The sequence below is a fragment of the Grammomys surdaster genome, unplaced genomic scaffold (genome assembly GCF_004785775.1).
Source record: "Grammomys surdaster isolate TR1022 unplaced genomic scaffold, NIH_TR_1.0 125834, whole genome shotgun sequence".
Classification (NCBI taxonomy): Eukaryota; Metazoa; Chordata; class Mammalia; order Rodentia; family Muridae; genus Grammomys; species Grammomys surdaster.
Genome location: NW_021620662.1, coordinates 1,659,881 through 1,675,390, shown reverse-complemented (window position 1 = coordinate 1,675,390; position 15,510 = coordinate 1,659,881). Strand labels below are relative to the sequence as shown.

At 41.9% G+C, this 15,510-nt stretch overlaps 1 protein-coding gene across 3 annotated transcripts in view; it reads left to right on the top strand.

Moving 5' to 3' along the window:
- Fbxw7 (F-box and WD repeat domain containing 7) overlaps positions 1–15,510 on the top strand; it is a 160,308-nt gene that overhangs the window by 62,109 nt on the left and 82,689 nt on the right. The gene's annotated exons all lie outside the window — the stretch shown is intronic.

The window sequence follows — 15,510 nt, the reverse complement described above, 5'->3', positions numbered from 1 at the left end:
CCCTCCCCTCCCCTCCCCTCCCCTCCCCTCCCTTCCCTTCCCTTTCTCTTCCTTCCTTCCTTCTATCCCTATTTATTTTCATCTTCTTTTAAGACAAGCTAAAGCTACTTTGAGGTAGCTCTGGATGTCCTGAAACTCAATATGTAGACCAGGATGGCCTCAAACTCACACAGATCTGCCTACTGGGATTAAAGGCATACAACCACCACCATGTATTTCTTACTGCACTTCGGCCGTACCAATTTAGGTACACATTTTGGCCAGCAAGCCCCAGAGATCCTCCTGTCCCCATCTCTCCAGTCTCAGGATAACAGATACATACCACCAAGCCTGACTTCTTAACCAGGGTGCTAGGAATCAAAACCAAGGTCCACATATTCATGAGGGAAGCACTTTATCCACCAAATCATCATCTTTGCAGTACCATATAACAGAACTGCTTATGTTACAACTTTCAAGGATGTCAGAGCTATCTAGTGCTTTATTTAGACCTAGCTTTACTTCTTCACTGTTTATGACCATGGGATGAAGACTCATCTACCTTGAAATGAAGTTTTATTCCTGCTGTACACCTCAGTCATGTTCAGTCAACTTCAAATAATGTCCATTTCAGCTGTAGTCTAAGAAGCACTAATAGAGATGGTTACAATGAAATATTCAAAACAATAAAAATATTAGAAATACATATTGTAATTATAGAGCTAGGATCTGTGGTCCTTTTAAGACAAATTTAAATTCTGGTATACACTGTCTATTTTTAAAGATGAAATCTGGGGCTGGAGAGATGGCTTAGAGGTTAAGAGAACTGACTGCTCTTCCAAAGGCCCTAAGTTCAAGCCACCAACCACATGGTGGCTCACAACCATCTGTAATGGGATCCACTGCCCTCTTCTGGTGTGTCTGAAGACAGCAACAGTGTACTCGTGTGTGCGCGCGTGTGTGTGCGTATATGCTGTATTCACACATATAAAATAAATAAATTTTAAAAAACAAAATCTGAGTCAGTTTCATCGACTTATAAACATCCTATATGACAAAAAAACCATCCATTAAAATGACATATTCCTCTGGAAGTCATCTTATTGGCCTTTAGCAGAACAAAATTGAAATTATTTTCTTCATGAAAATTCTAAATTACCAAGGAGAAGTTATGTGTACCATCCCTGGTTATAGGCAATTCTTTTCTTTAATTAAGCTGAACAATAATAAAGTTGACTTCAGTATTTAAACATATTGATAACATACACTTACCTCTTCCAATCTAAATCATAACTTTGGTGATATAAATCATTAAAAATTAAATCATTAAGTTCTGTACTTCAAAAGTACCATTTGTGTTGATGTGAACTGTGGAATCACTTAAGACATTAGGGAGCATGTAGCACTTTGGAGCACAGGATGGGGTAGCAGCCTTGAGAGAAGAGTACCCATGCACCAGCCATTTCCAGCTCACCCACCTGCCCCAGGTTACATTCTGTCATTCATACCATTTTCTGTCAATTTAAGCTCTCTAACATTTTGAATCAGCTTCTGGCTTAGGGATTAAGGTCAATAACTATTCCCAAACTCCATTTTTCTTTTTCCATTGCCTAAATTTACACAATCTAACTTCCCAAAGCCTCAAAGGCATGTTTCTTTTTTTTGTTTCTTTTGTTTTGTTTCTTGAGATTTCACAGTGTGTGTGACCCTGAATAATCCTGGAACTGCTATACAGATCAACTGATCCTGAACTCAGAGATCCACCCGTGTTTGCCTCCAAGTGCTGGCATGAATGACATGTGACACACCACATCTGGCCTCTGCAAAAAATTTAATATGGAACAAGCAAACATATCTTTTTTACAGAAAAATAAATATGTATAAGTAATTAAAAGCACTTTCTACTCTGGCTAAAAATACCGATAAGAATCAAAACTATACTCTGTACAGAATAAAATGTGTATAAGCAACCAGAACTCAACCCACTAAACTGGCTCTTACCTGAGATGAGTGGTGCTTTCAGAACTGGGTACTTGCCAACATGGGTGATGTGCCAGTATCAAAACTTAGGTTTCCACTGTTTTGTTTGTTTGGTTTTTGTAACTCCTTCCTTTTCCCCTTTCATTTCTAAACTAATGACATCAGTTCTTTTCAATATCTTCCCCACTCCAGAAACTAGATCCACTAGCCATTCATCCATTCTCTGTCTGCTCAAAAGCTCCAACTCCTTAACCTCAGTCACTCTATACACAAGTCTATGAGGTTGATCCTTAAAGGCCAAGACAGAATCAAGGTGAATAGTGAAGTCTCACAAACAGGAGGAAATTTGTATCAATTCGACTGTTCAGGTTTAATTTTTCTTAATTTGATTTTCTTTTCAGTTTGTTTTTAATGAAACCTTAGTAATAGAATGAAATTTTTTTAAAAAAGCAAAAATCAATAATAAAGTGTACATTGCTGTACTGTCCTGATTTCCAATCTCTTGAGTAACTAAAGACTTTCTAGCTGCTCCTAAAGTTAACCCAGGTACAAGGCCCATGTTAAAGGGTGCCATATTGGGTGGCTTGGCCTACATAGACACAGCAACCACAGACCTTAGATTCTAGAGGATGCCAACTTACTAGACTGTTGTTAATTAACACATGCCCATGGAGGCCAATTCCCAATTATTCTTGCCAAGTCATGTATGATATATGTGTAGAGGAAATTTATTGTAACATCCAGAGTAACCATCTGAATTGAACAACACACACACACACACACACACACACACACACACACACACACTAGTAATGTCTGAAGCTGGAAGTAAAGTCATGGCTCTGTCTCAGCCCACTACTACAACCTGTTGCTCCCTTCCCCTCAAACATACTGTTTCTACACTCACTGCCCAATTCATGCATTCAACCCCGAAACACTTAACTCTTTCTCTCCATGTACTCATCCCTGAAGAGCTGCTGCTTTTGGCTTCCTTGCCCTGCATGCCCTCCGCAGGCTATCCCACCCTGCTCTCACCGTATCAGCTGCCACCAACACATCTGACTCTTAAAACTCAACAAGATAAACCATCCCATGGAAGCAAGGGCACTGCTTCCAGGGCAGATACCTAGAACTTGTGGCAAAAAGAAAATCACTGGTTCGTTCTCCACTGCTCTCGTCTGAGATCGCTCTTGAACTGCCCACTCCAAAGCCATTAAAGCAGGCCTAAGAACCTCAAGCAGTATCAGTGCCACACCTGTGCCCTCTCCAATGTGGGGCTTTCCTAAAGGGCCCGCAGCTTCTCCAGGGCAATTTTTGCCTTTTCTATTTCAGTATTTTCAGTGGTTTGCGCTGGAATTTAACTGACCCAGCTATGTGAGTGACAAGAATGGCTCATGAATCATCCTCGTAGCAGACATTTAACAATGGTCAGATACAATGAAAACTATTTGTTTATTCTATCTCAACACCATTAATAGTCCAAAGCATGATTTTACAAAACTGATTGTGTACAAAATACAATTCTTAAGAAAAAGAAAACTTGCATGCAACATGCAGAACAAGTTAAGAATGACAGTATGTTCTCAGTACCAATGGTTCTCAAAAGAACCCAGGGCTTGAGAGATGGCTCAGCAGTTAAGAGCATATACTACTATAGCAGAGGACCTGAGTTCAGTGTCTGGCATCGATATGAGGCAGCTCAGTGTGACCCAACATTCTCTTTTGGCCTCTGCAGGCGCTGCACATATGCAGCATATACTCACTCATACACAAAACTATTTTTTACAAAATAAAGATCCCTGTATCCCATTATACAGCTTTTGCCAATGGTTACTAATATATGTGTATACACAGGTACATGTGTATGTAGGCACACCTACAACTGTGTGCATGTTCATTTTGTAAGGACCCAGAAAGAGGACCCCAACTCAAGTCCCAATTAGCGCGCACCCAAGGAGACACAAGAGACTTACTTGATGCAATGGCAAAAGGCAGTTTACTAACAAGGGCCCTTGGATCGAAACTCATCCCACGCAGGGGAGAGAATTTCGATGAAGACCCCAGGAAGTTTAGAACTTTTATAGGGGGAGGCACAAGGGGGAAGGGAAAAGTGGGAAATTCTGGCGCGGTTACATATGATTGGATATTTCAAACATCAGCACTTTGCGTAAGCAATCATTTTGACAGGTTGGATGGCCCACTATTTTTGACCATGAAGCCTCAGACCTTCTAGGATAAACACCAGGTGGCCCATTACTCACTTGGGCATGTTTAGACTGGTCAAGATATGTCTTTGGTTGTTTCTACATTTCTGGTCACCTCGTCCCTAGAGGGGCTTGATATTTTTATTATGGCTATTCTCAGCAAGCTCAGCAAACTGTCCTGGGGTCTTTGCCAAGTTGTTTGTGGTCTCTGTTAAGCTGTTTTAATTTTTACCCTTACAATTTGGAGGCCAGAGAACAACCTGAGCTGTTGTATCTCCTCAGTCACAGCCCACCTTGTTTGTAACACAAGGTCTCTCACTGGACCTGAGTAGATGGCTAGCAAACACCAAGAATCCTGTTTTTCTCCCCAGTGCTGGGAGGTGCTCCTGGCCTGTATGTGGGTATCAGACATCAGCGTCAGGTACGCATGCTTGCACACCAAGCACATGACAGACTGAACTATCTCTGCAGCCCTAGTTTTTACTTTCCCTCCTTTCTGAGTGATGCATGTGACCCCTGAAGCACCACTCCAAAGGAGGACATGTGGTATGATAAAAGACAAATTACCATGTGACTGCTGAATAAGAGGGTCAGCATGCCACCTCATTCCTGTTGCTGTGATAAAATGCCCTTAACAAAAGCAACTTGTTAAGAGAAAGGGCTGATTTTGGCTCACAGTTGATAATGGTCTGTCATTGGGGGGGGGGGGGTTCTAGTGGTCAGGTTGCATTCCTGCTGCAGTGCAACGCTTCCCCTTTCCATTCAGTTTAGAACCAGCCTGTACTTCCCAATTCTAGGGTGGGCCTTTCCAGCCTAACTTCTCAGTTAACCTAATCAAGGAGATAGGTACAGGCAAGGCCAAAAGCTGCTTTCCTGGGTGATTGTAGATCCTGTTAATTTGACAGTATTAACACTTTCCAAATGCTAGTGGAATCTGATTTTCCAAGAGATCTCATGTTTATGGCATAATACTATGTACACGTACTGATGTCTTTGTGGTGCATACATGTAAAGGTCAGAGGTTAGCCTCTGTTGTTATTCCTTAGGCACTGTCCACCTTGTTTTGTTTTTGTGAAAAGTGAGCTCCAGGGATCTTCCTTGTGTCTCCTGCTGGGAGACATTTAGATTTTAAATAGATTTTAAGATTAGAGCACTGATCAGGTATTCATGTCTCTATGGGGTCAGGGCATTGAGCACAGGTCCTCATGTGTTGTGGCAAGCACTTGACTGGTTGAACTGTCTTTCTAGCCTACTTACTTTATTTCTTAATAAGTTAGAAAAATCTCTTTATTTATAAACACAAGTAGAAATGATTTTCTGACACCTTACAGTTTGAATTCCTGCAGGCTCTGTCTTAGTTAGGGTTTTACTGCTGTGAACAGACACCAGAGGCCTTTCATGGCCTCTCACAGTGCCAAGCCTCAGCTGCTCTTCTTAACCCCTTGCCTTCAAGCCTTCAAAACCAGTACCACCTGGGTGACTCTTACACATTACCAAGTCCAGCTGCCAGCATGAGGTACAACCTTGCCTATCTCTGGAACACAGCTTCTTTGTGCTCTTAGAAAACACTTCCCAGAAGATTGCATCTCAGTGATTTTGGTCCCTTCTTAATCACAGGTAATTTCTTAGCTCCAGATAACCAGCTTCAGTTGTCCCAGTACTCCTTTCTATTTTTCACTCTAAAGCCAGAGCCACGTAGCCAAAATGGCAGTGTTCTGCTGCTTGCTGGGGCTGGAACATGGCCTGCCCCCTTATTCAATTACCAGTGTTGTTTTCTGACTCCCTGTCTACCTAAGCTTGGCTGTTCTGGAACTTGCTCTTTAAACTGACTTTGAACTCAGAGACCTGCATACCTGTCTCCTAAGCACTGGGATTAAAGGTGTGGTCCACCAAGCCTGGATTTAAGTTTTTCTTCACCTAGAGCTTGCTCTGTTCTAGGCTGGCCTTGAACTCAGAGATCTGCATGTATTTGCCTCCTGGGATTAAAGGCTTATACTACCACGCCTGGATCAAAATTTAGCTGGGTGGGGTCATGCTGCTTTGAACACAGGATTCAGCTCCATTTCACTCCCTGGTGTCCCTTTAATACTTGAACCATATATTTTATATTTTTCCTTTCTCAGCTTGCTAAGCTTGTTTAAAATGCTCTTCATGAAATTTAACCAGAGAACAAAATCTATGATAGGTGTTTCTGAGACTTCCTTTGTGAATGCAATTAATCTGAGTCTTGTCACCATACTGTCAGGCGGACTCTCATACAAGGGCAAAAGGTAGCCACATTCTTCACCAAAGTATCACATAAACAGTCTCTATGCCACATATTGAAATAAATTCTCCACTGAAACCTCGTTGGCCAGTTCTGCACAATTCAAATCACTCTCAGTAACAATGTCTTCCATATTCCTACTAGAATATCCCATTAAGTCCCATTTAAGCATTCTACTGCTTTCCAGATCCAAAGTCTCCAAATCCACATTCTTCCAAACAAAAGCACGGTCAGGCCTATCACAGCAATACCCCAGTCTGTGGTACCTGGCTCTGTCTTAGTTAGGCTTTGAACAAACACCATGATCAAGACAACTCTCATAGGGACAACATTTAATTGGGGCTGCTTACAGGTTCAGAAGTTCAGTCCATTATCCTCAAGGCAGGAAGATGGTGGCATCCAGGCAGGCATGGTGCAGGCAGAGCTGAGAGTTCTATATCTTCATCTGGAGACGGCTAGTGGAAGACTCCCAGGCAGCTAGGGCTAGGGTATTAAAGCCACACCCACAGTGACACACCTACCCAACAAGGCCACACCTCCTAATAGTGCCACTCCTTGGGCCAAGCATATTCAAACCATGACAGGCTCTCATAGTAGGTTCCCCCTTCCCTACTGGTTGAATAGTGGATAAGGAGGTGTGTTTTATTGTGCCAGGTAGTTTCTAGGATACTCACTAAGGCAGACATCACACTTTTTTTTTTTTTTTTTTGAGTTTCTCTGTGTAGCTCTGGCTGTCCTGGAACTCACTCTGTAGACCAAGCTAGCCTCGAACTCAGAAATCCGCCTGCCTCTGCCTCCCAAGTGCTGGGATCAAAGGCGTGCGCCACCACCGCCCGACATCATACTTCTTACAGTTGATATTCTCTATCAGTTTTTATATCTCATTCTTACCATTGTTATCTGGCTCTTTCAGTTCTCGCCTGCCAGCTAAGGAAATTTCAAATGGGTTTACAGAAGAGCCGAGCAAGCACAGTTTATTACAGTAAAAGTCACTCCAGACAGATAGGAGAGGGCTGACAAGAGGGATAGCCCACAGCTCTCAGGCTATCAAGTTTACTTTTTCCCCCTTCCATGTCTTCCACTTTTGTCCCCTTCCTCCCTCTCCTTTCCCCTTCCCCCCCCCCCCCCAGCCCTAGTTTTATAAAACGGCTTGTTTTTATCTTCCAGTGTATTCACTCATTGCTAACTTGCTTGTGATCTGGTGTCCTGGTGATAGGATCACATGACCATTTGTCAGCTCTGATCTTCTGATGTCACAGAGCTAAGATTAAACAAAGCAGCTTTACCCCTGACCCCTTCCTCCACTGCTGACTTCTACTCACGCTGTGACCACTTGGAATAAAAGTTACTCGAACAACATTGACCAGATTAAGCTGTGGGGGAGTCCTTATTAGAGTGACAGATCTCATCATCGTTTGCATTTAGCTGTCATCTTTTCTCCAGCAGTGGCTTTAAAACAGTGACTAGGTGATGCTATTCCTGGGCAGCTTAGCTCAAGCAAATTTGACTATTCTCTGAAGCAATATAAATTCTATCAGAGACACAAAGAATTCTTACAAAGCTCCAAGATATAATTCCAAGAGATAGTGAAGCTTCAACAGACAGGTGAATTGAAGAAAGTGATTAAGAACTAGGTCCCCAAATCTCTGTTCTAGTATGCATCTCATTTGCCCTCCAAAAAGAAACAGAAGAATGGGGAAGAGTCTACTATAAACTGTAGAAGTATACTTGATATTACATATGTAAAGCTCAGAGAATGTCAGTCAGGAGAAATACAAATAAACTCAGTCTCAGACCCAGCACACAGTAACTGCAGAACAATCAGCCTAAAGAAAATATTTAAAATACAACTGGAGTGCAGAAGTAATTTACCTAAAGGAATTAGGTATTTCACTGCATTGTGAGTAGAAATAGTGGAAGTCTGATGATGCTAACTTTAGTTGGCTGAGGAAACGGTGGCAAAATGAAAACCTGCTATGGAGGTAGGGAGGCTGACGTGTCTGTCATGATTCCGTCTATATTCACCTTGACCCCTCATGTGACTGCTGCAGGCTATACCAGAGGTGTCAAAGGAGGAGTCTTCATGCTGGGTTACCTGAGCCAAAGGGTGGCAACACCTGCAAACTACAGTGTCTTTGGAAAGCACTGCCCTTTAAAGTATGTATGCCAGTCTAGTTTTGCAGTATTTGATACTGAGTTACAAAGGGTCTGTATAGGATTTGTGTCTTAGTAGAAAAAGCAAAGGGAAGCAGGGAGTCAGGCACAACATCAGAACCCCCAAGTTACTTGGTTGCTTACAGTGTTCTTTCCTTTCACCTCCAACATTGCTTACTGGTAGATCTTTGTCCACTGTAACAGGGTGTCTGTAAGAGTGGAGGAGCTGTGTATACTGATAGACCACTAGTATCTGGAGCCGAATAAATGCAAATCTAATGTGTGCTGAGATCACGCCATAAGGCTCCCTGATTTTGAACTTAATACTTAAATAGGAGAAATCTCTTGGAACTTTTTGATCAAAGGCAAACAGGATGATGGAGTTTCCCATAGCCATTATTGATTATCCTAATTTACAAAACTGAAATCTGAAATGTCCCAGAATCCATAATTGTTGACTGTCATGTTGGCATACAGAAAATTTCTGATTTGGGAACAGTTGGACTTCTTGAGATTTTGGAGTAAGAGATATGCAGCTTACAGCATGATAAATACTGTGTGCCAAAATATCGACCAATAGTTTATATATACAGTCTCTTACTTAATCTTTAATACTTCTATGAGATAGTACAATCATTTGAAATCCTCTGTGCAGATTAGACAGTTGAGATTTAAAGACATTGGATAACTTATCCAGTTTTGTAAGTAGATGCTGGCATGACCTGTGTTTGTAGCTACTCACCTCTTATCCACCAAGATTATAGCCTAGATGTTATGTAGCTGTGTATTTCCCCATCCATTGCTTTAATGCCATCCAGCAAGGCGTCTAGTTTTTTGTTTGTTTGTTTGTTTTGTTTTTCGAGACAGGGCTTCTCTGTGTAGCCCTGGCTGTCCTGGAACTCACTCTGTAGACCAGGCTGGCCTCTAACTCAGAAATCCGCCTGCCTCTGCCTCCCAAGTGCTGGGATCAAAGGCATGCGCCACCACCGCCCGGCCAGGTGTCTAGTTTTAATGTCCTTTGTTCTTATTTATTTTTACTTTCAACATAAAACAGCTCTATTGGAGGTAGAATGACCTGTCTTTGGCCACAAATTGTATAACTTCCACAGCCTTGTGAGTAGAATTCAGAAGGGCAAGTATGGTGCACCAGGTGGTCAGTGCTTAAAATTGTGAAGCAGCATGTGTGTCAGAGGGTTACTATAACAGTAACATTACCTGTACAGCTTTACCTGTACAGCACTTGGCATAATGTAAGGTTCAGTTGGAGATAATAATTGTTATTTTTTTAGTTGTGTGGGGAATTAGAAGGCAGCAAGTAAGGAAGTTGGATGTGTTCTTTGTGCTAAAATTTAGAATTTTTATTATTTTGCTTTAAAAGTAATTTCAGATGTCAAAGTACTTATCACTAAATGTAAATACAGTGCTTGTTTAAATTTACCTTCAGCTTTAAAAGCACTTTATAACTAGTAAGCAAGTGTGTATTAGTTACTGTTCTGTTGCTGTGATAAAACACAATGATCATGGCAACTTATAGAAGGGTTTATTTGATGTTCTACAAGGTAGGGATATGTGGCAGCAGCAATAGCTGAGAGCTCACATCTGAAACCAGAAGTGGGAAGCAGAGAGAAAGTGGGAATGCCTGAGTTTTTGAACTCTGCAAGTCCAGCCACAGTGACTTCTTCCAGCAAGGCCAGTGCTCTCAAGCCTCCTAAAACAGGGCCACTGACTGGAAACCAAGTATTCACATGCCAAAGACTAGAGGGGACTTCTGGCTCACACCACTACAGAGGGCAGTAAGAATGCATGCATGGGTTTGAGGTATTCACAAGAAGGTGAGGGGCTGTTACAAATGACCAAGACTCATTAGTCCTGCTGCAAGGCCTAAGGAAGAGAGTTGTGTCTTAGCATTTTACTGTTGTGAACAGACACCATGGCCAAGGCAAGTCTTATAAAGGACAACATTTAATTGGGCTGGCTTATAGGTTCAGAGGTTCATGGCAGCATCTAGGCAGGCGTGGTACAGGCAAAGCTGAGAGATCTTTCTACATCTTTATCTGAAGGCTGTTAGTGGAAGACTGACTTTGAGAGAGCTGCATGCCTATCTCCTAAGCACTGGGATTAAAGGTGTGGTCTACCAAGCCTGGATCTAAGTTTTACTTCACCTAGAACTTGCTCTGTTCTAGGCTGGCCTTGAACTCAGAGATCTGCTTGTCTTTGCCTCCTGGGATTAAAGGTTTATACTACCATGTCTGGACCTAAATTTAGCTGGGTGGAATCTTGTCCCAAGGCTACTACTCCCTTAATTCAGTTTAATATCCTTGAACACAAGATTCAGCTCCATGCACTTCCTGGTGTCCCTTTAATACTTAAACTATATATTTTGTGTTTTAACTTTCTCAGCTTGCTATGTTTGTTAAAATGTTCTTTATCAGACTTAACCAGAGAACAAAGTCTCTGTTGGGCTTTTTTGAGACTTACTTCCTTTGTCAATGCAATTAATATAAATCTCTTTACCTTAGCCTTAGGCAGTCTCTTCAGACAATGGCAAAACGTAGCCACATTCTTCCTCAAAATATCACAAAAACCATCTCTTAGCCACATGTTAAAGTTCTTCTCCACTGGAACCTCTTGGGCCAGCAGGGCTACACAGTTCAAATCACCCTCAGCACCACTGTCTTCCAGATTCCTACTAGGTTGGCCCATTAAGTTCCACTTAAAGCGTTCTACTGTTTTCCAAATCAGAATTTTCCACATTTTTCCAGACAAAAGCATGGTCAGGCCTATCACAGTAATACCCTAGTCCCTGGTACCAAATTCTGTCTTAGGGTTTTACTACTGTGAGCAGACACTATGATCAAGGCAACTCTCATAAGGACAACACTTAATTGGGGCTGCTTACAGGTTCAGAGGTTCAGCCCATTATCATCAAGGTGGGAACATGGCAGCATCCAGGCAGGTGTGGTGCAGGAGGAGCTGAGAGTACTACATCTTCAGCAGAATACTGACTTTCATGCAGCTGGGAGCAGGGTCTTAAAGCCCACACCCACAGTAACACATCTACTCCAACCAGGTTATACCTACTCCAACAAGTCCACCCCTCCAAATAGTGCCACTCCCTGGGCCAAGCATATACAAATCATCACAAATTGTCACTGTCTTAATCTTAAGAGGGAGCTTTTCCATAAAAGGAGTAATCACAGATGGTACTATTTGCTGCTGTAAGTTATGTCTTGTTTGTGGTGTAAGGCAGATTGATTTATAAGAGTGACTTAGAAATAACGTGTACTAGCTAAGCCTCTGGACCAGCAGCCCTAAGAACCTGCTTCCTGTTCCACTGCCTGGGAATACTGATCTCAGTGTCTAAGATTAGATGAATGTGCCTGCCCCCTAGTGTTAGAGTGGGCACTCTGACTGCTTGCTGGTTAAATGGAAGTATCTTTACCAGTTTACCAACTGGAACATAAAACCGGCTTTGTACCTGCTAACATTTTATTTTCTGTATCATTAGTATCTTGGTTGGTACAAGAGTAGGAAATTAATCTACCAAGTTTTCTGTTTCATAGCTCCGTAATTGCTAGTGTAGGGAATGGATAGTATTTTCTTTCTTTCCTTTTCTTAGTTTGAATTAGTACTTGGATTTTTGTCTAGACAAAAGGAATAACTTGAAATGAAGAAAATGAACTCAAACTTAAAGAGCTGTATACTAATCAATCCTTTGAACACACGTGGAAACCAGTGTGTTTGGAGGGTAGCGACCACCCTTACTGTCCTCTTAGTCACTTCGAGTGGCTGAGGTTAGTGATAAAATCCTCTGCAGCCTTCACTGAATTCAAGCTATGACCAGCATAGCATTGTCTGTATGGTGTCTCCAAGTTGGAGAGTACTTACAAGTGCTGCCTTGTTAGATTGGTGCAGAAGTATTGTTCTGTAACCTAAACACTCTGAAAATTTCTTGTGTGAAAAATACAGATTATTACAAACAGGATCTATTTTAATGATTCATCATTAAAACACTGTTACTTATCTCTACACAAATGGAACTCTTTGTAAAAGAATCACAGTACTTCTTACCATCTAGAAAATAGTAGCTCATAGTCTCTGTTAGAGAAAGAACAATTTAAAGGGGTTTATGTTATAGTTGGGAATATAGTTGATGTCCCAAGTGGCTCTAGTTTGGATGATTTTTGTGGTAGTGATGGTTTGGCCATCACATTGTTGACAGATAAGAACCAGACTAGAACAAAGAGCAGATAACCTGGTTTCTTTTCTTTTCTTTTCTTTTCTTTTCTTTTCTTTTCTTTTCTTTTCTTTTCTTTTCTTTCTTTCTTTCTTTCCTTCTTTCATTCTTTTTTTTTTTTTTTTTTGAGACAGGGTTTCTCTGTATAGCCCTGGCTGTCCTGGAACTCACTCTGTAGACCAGGCTGGCCTCGAACTCAGAAATCCACCTGCCTCTGCCTCCCACGTGCTGGGATTAAAGGCGTGTGCCACCACTGCCCGGTGATAACCTGGTTTCTACATAGTTGTATTGCCTTTACAAATCTTTCATATTCATAATGCTGAAAGTTCAGCTAATGAGAAAAACTATTTTTTTCCTAATTTTAAGTCACTGTTGGTTGCTACTACAGTGTTTATTTTAGGTGTAGGGCTTTGTGCCTTTGGTCAGTATTCTATACCCAGTGCTGACTGACTGACCCTTAGATCTACCTTTTTTCAAATGTATGAAAACACTCATGTGCAGGACAGTCAGTTGGACAGCATCTCCCTTGTATGCCTGAGAAGCCTTCTTGGGAGGAATTTGAAGAGAGGAATAAAGGATTCTTATGAATAGTAACAGCCTGGCATATTCATCTGAATACTCTTTGCCTCAGAGAGTGTCTTAGTTAGGGTTCCTATTGTTGTAACAAAACGCCATGACCAAAAAAGCAAGTTGGGGTGGAAAGAGTTTGTTTAGCTTACACTTCCAGATCATAGTCCATAGTTGAAGGAAGGGAGGATAGGAACTCAAGCAGGGCTGGAACCTGGAGGCAGAAGCTGATGCATAGGCCTTGGAGGGGTGCTGTTTACTGACTTGCTCTCATATAGAACCCAGGACCATCAGCCTGGGGATGGCACCACCCACAATGGGCTGGGCCCTCCCACATTGATCATCACTAAAAGAAAATGCCTTACAGCTGGATCCATAGAGGCATTTTCTCAACTGATGCTCTTTTCTCTCTGATTACTCTAACTTGTGTCAAGTTGACACACAAAACCAGCCAGTACAACGACCCCATGTCAACTTGACACATACATACATCGCTAGTAAGCCATAACTCTTCCTTTCTTACTCATTTCCAGATCTATAACTTTAAAAGTCTCACAGTCTTTACAAATTCAAACACATTAAAATTTCAGTCTCTTTAAAAAAAGCCAGTATCTTAAAATCCAGACTTTTAAAACCAAGTCTCAAATGTAGACTCAAAGTCTCAACTGTGGACTCTTTTACTTCAAGAGGAAAAAAATCAGGGCACAATCACAATCAAATCAAAATCAAACTTCAAACTGTCCAATGTCCAGGATCTACTCACAGTCTTCTGGACTCTTCCATAGGGCTTGGGTCACTTCTCCAGCTCTTCCCTCTGCAGCACACACAGCTTGTTTTCTAGGTCTGGTTGGCTCCACTCCATTGCTGCTGTTTTTGGTGGTCGTCCCATGGTTCTGGCATCTCCAAAACTGCTGTGGTCCCTTACTTAACTGAGCTACACTTTCACCAATCACCTCTTATAGGTTGTCTTCATGGTGCTAAGCCTCAACTTCTCTGGAGGCCTCTTCAGTTCTGGGCCTTCAACTGCCATTGAGGCTGCACCTTCACCAGTGGCTTCTTGTGGCTTCTCCCAGTGCCAAGCCTTAGCTGCTCTCCATGACCCCTTTATATCTTCAAAACTAGTACTATCTGGGTGACTGTTACATATTACCATGTTCAGCTGCCAACATGAGGTACAACCTTTGCTGCCTCTGGAGCCCAGCTTCTCTGTGCTCTCAGAAAATACTTCTCAGAAGATTTTATCTCAGTGATACTGGTCTTTTTTAAATCACCACTAATTTCTTAGCTCCAGCTAACCAGCCACAAATGTAAGAGGTTTCACTTTAAGTAGTTCTGGTATCTTGTTAATCACAGCTACAGCTGATTTTTTTAGCCCTAGCTAGCCAGAACCACAGGGTCTTAAATCAAAATAGCAAATGACCCTGATAGTCTTCAATCTTCTCTCTGAAACTTCACAAGCCAGGCTTCCATCTTCTCCACCGCTCTCGACGTTCTTATCTTCTAGGCTCCTTCAGAACATCCCACTGAGGTGTCAACATGCAATGGTTCTTCTAGCCCAAAGTTCCTACATCCTTCCACAGTCCTTCCTAAAACATGGTCAGGTCTGTCACAGCAATAACCCACTATCCTGGCACTAATTTGTCTTAGGGTTTTTACTGCTGTGATGAAACACCATGACCAAAAGTAAGTTGAGGAGGAAAGGATTTATTTGGCCTACACTTCCCAGATCATAGTCCATCACTGAAGGTAGAGAGGACAGGACCTGGAACAGTGCAGGAACCTGGAGTCAGGAGCTGATGCAGAGGCCATGGAGGGGTGCTGCTTACTGGCTTGCTTCCCATGGCTTGCTCAGCCTGTTTTCTCATAGAACTCAGGACTACCAGCCCAGGGATGCTACCACCTACCATGGGCTAGGCCCTCCCCCACTGATCACTAATTGAGAAAATGCCATACAGCTAGATAGGTATCTTGTAGGTATTTTCGCAGCTGAGGTTGCCACTTCTCTGATGATTCTAACTTGTGTCAAGTTGACACACAGAACCATTCAGTACAGAGAATAAGGAGAGAAGTCCAGACAGGAGGTTTTTTTTTTTTTTTTTTTTTTTTTTTTTTTTTTTTTTTTT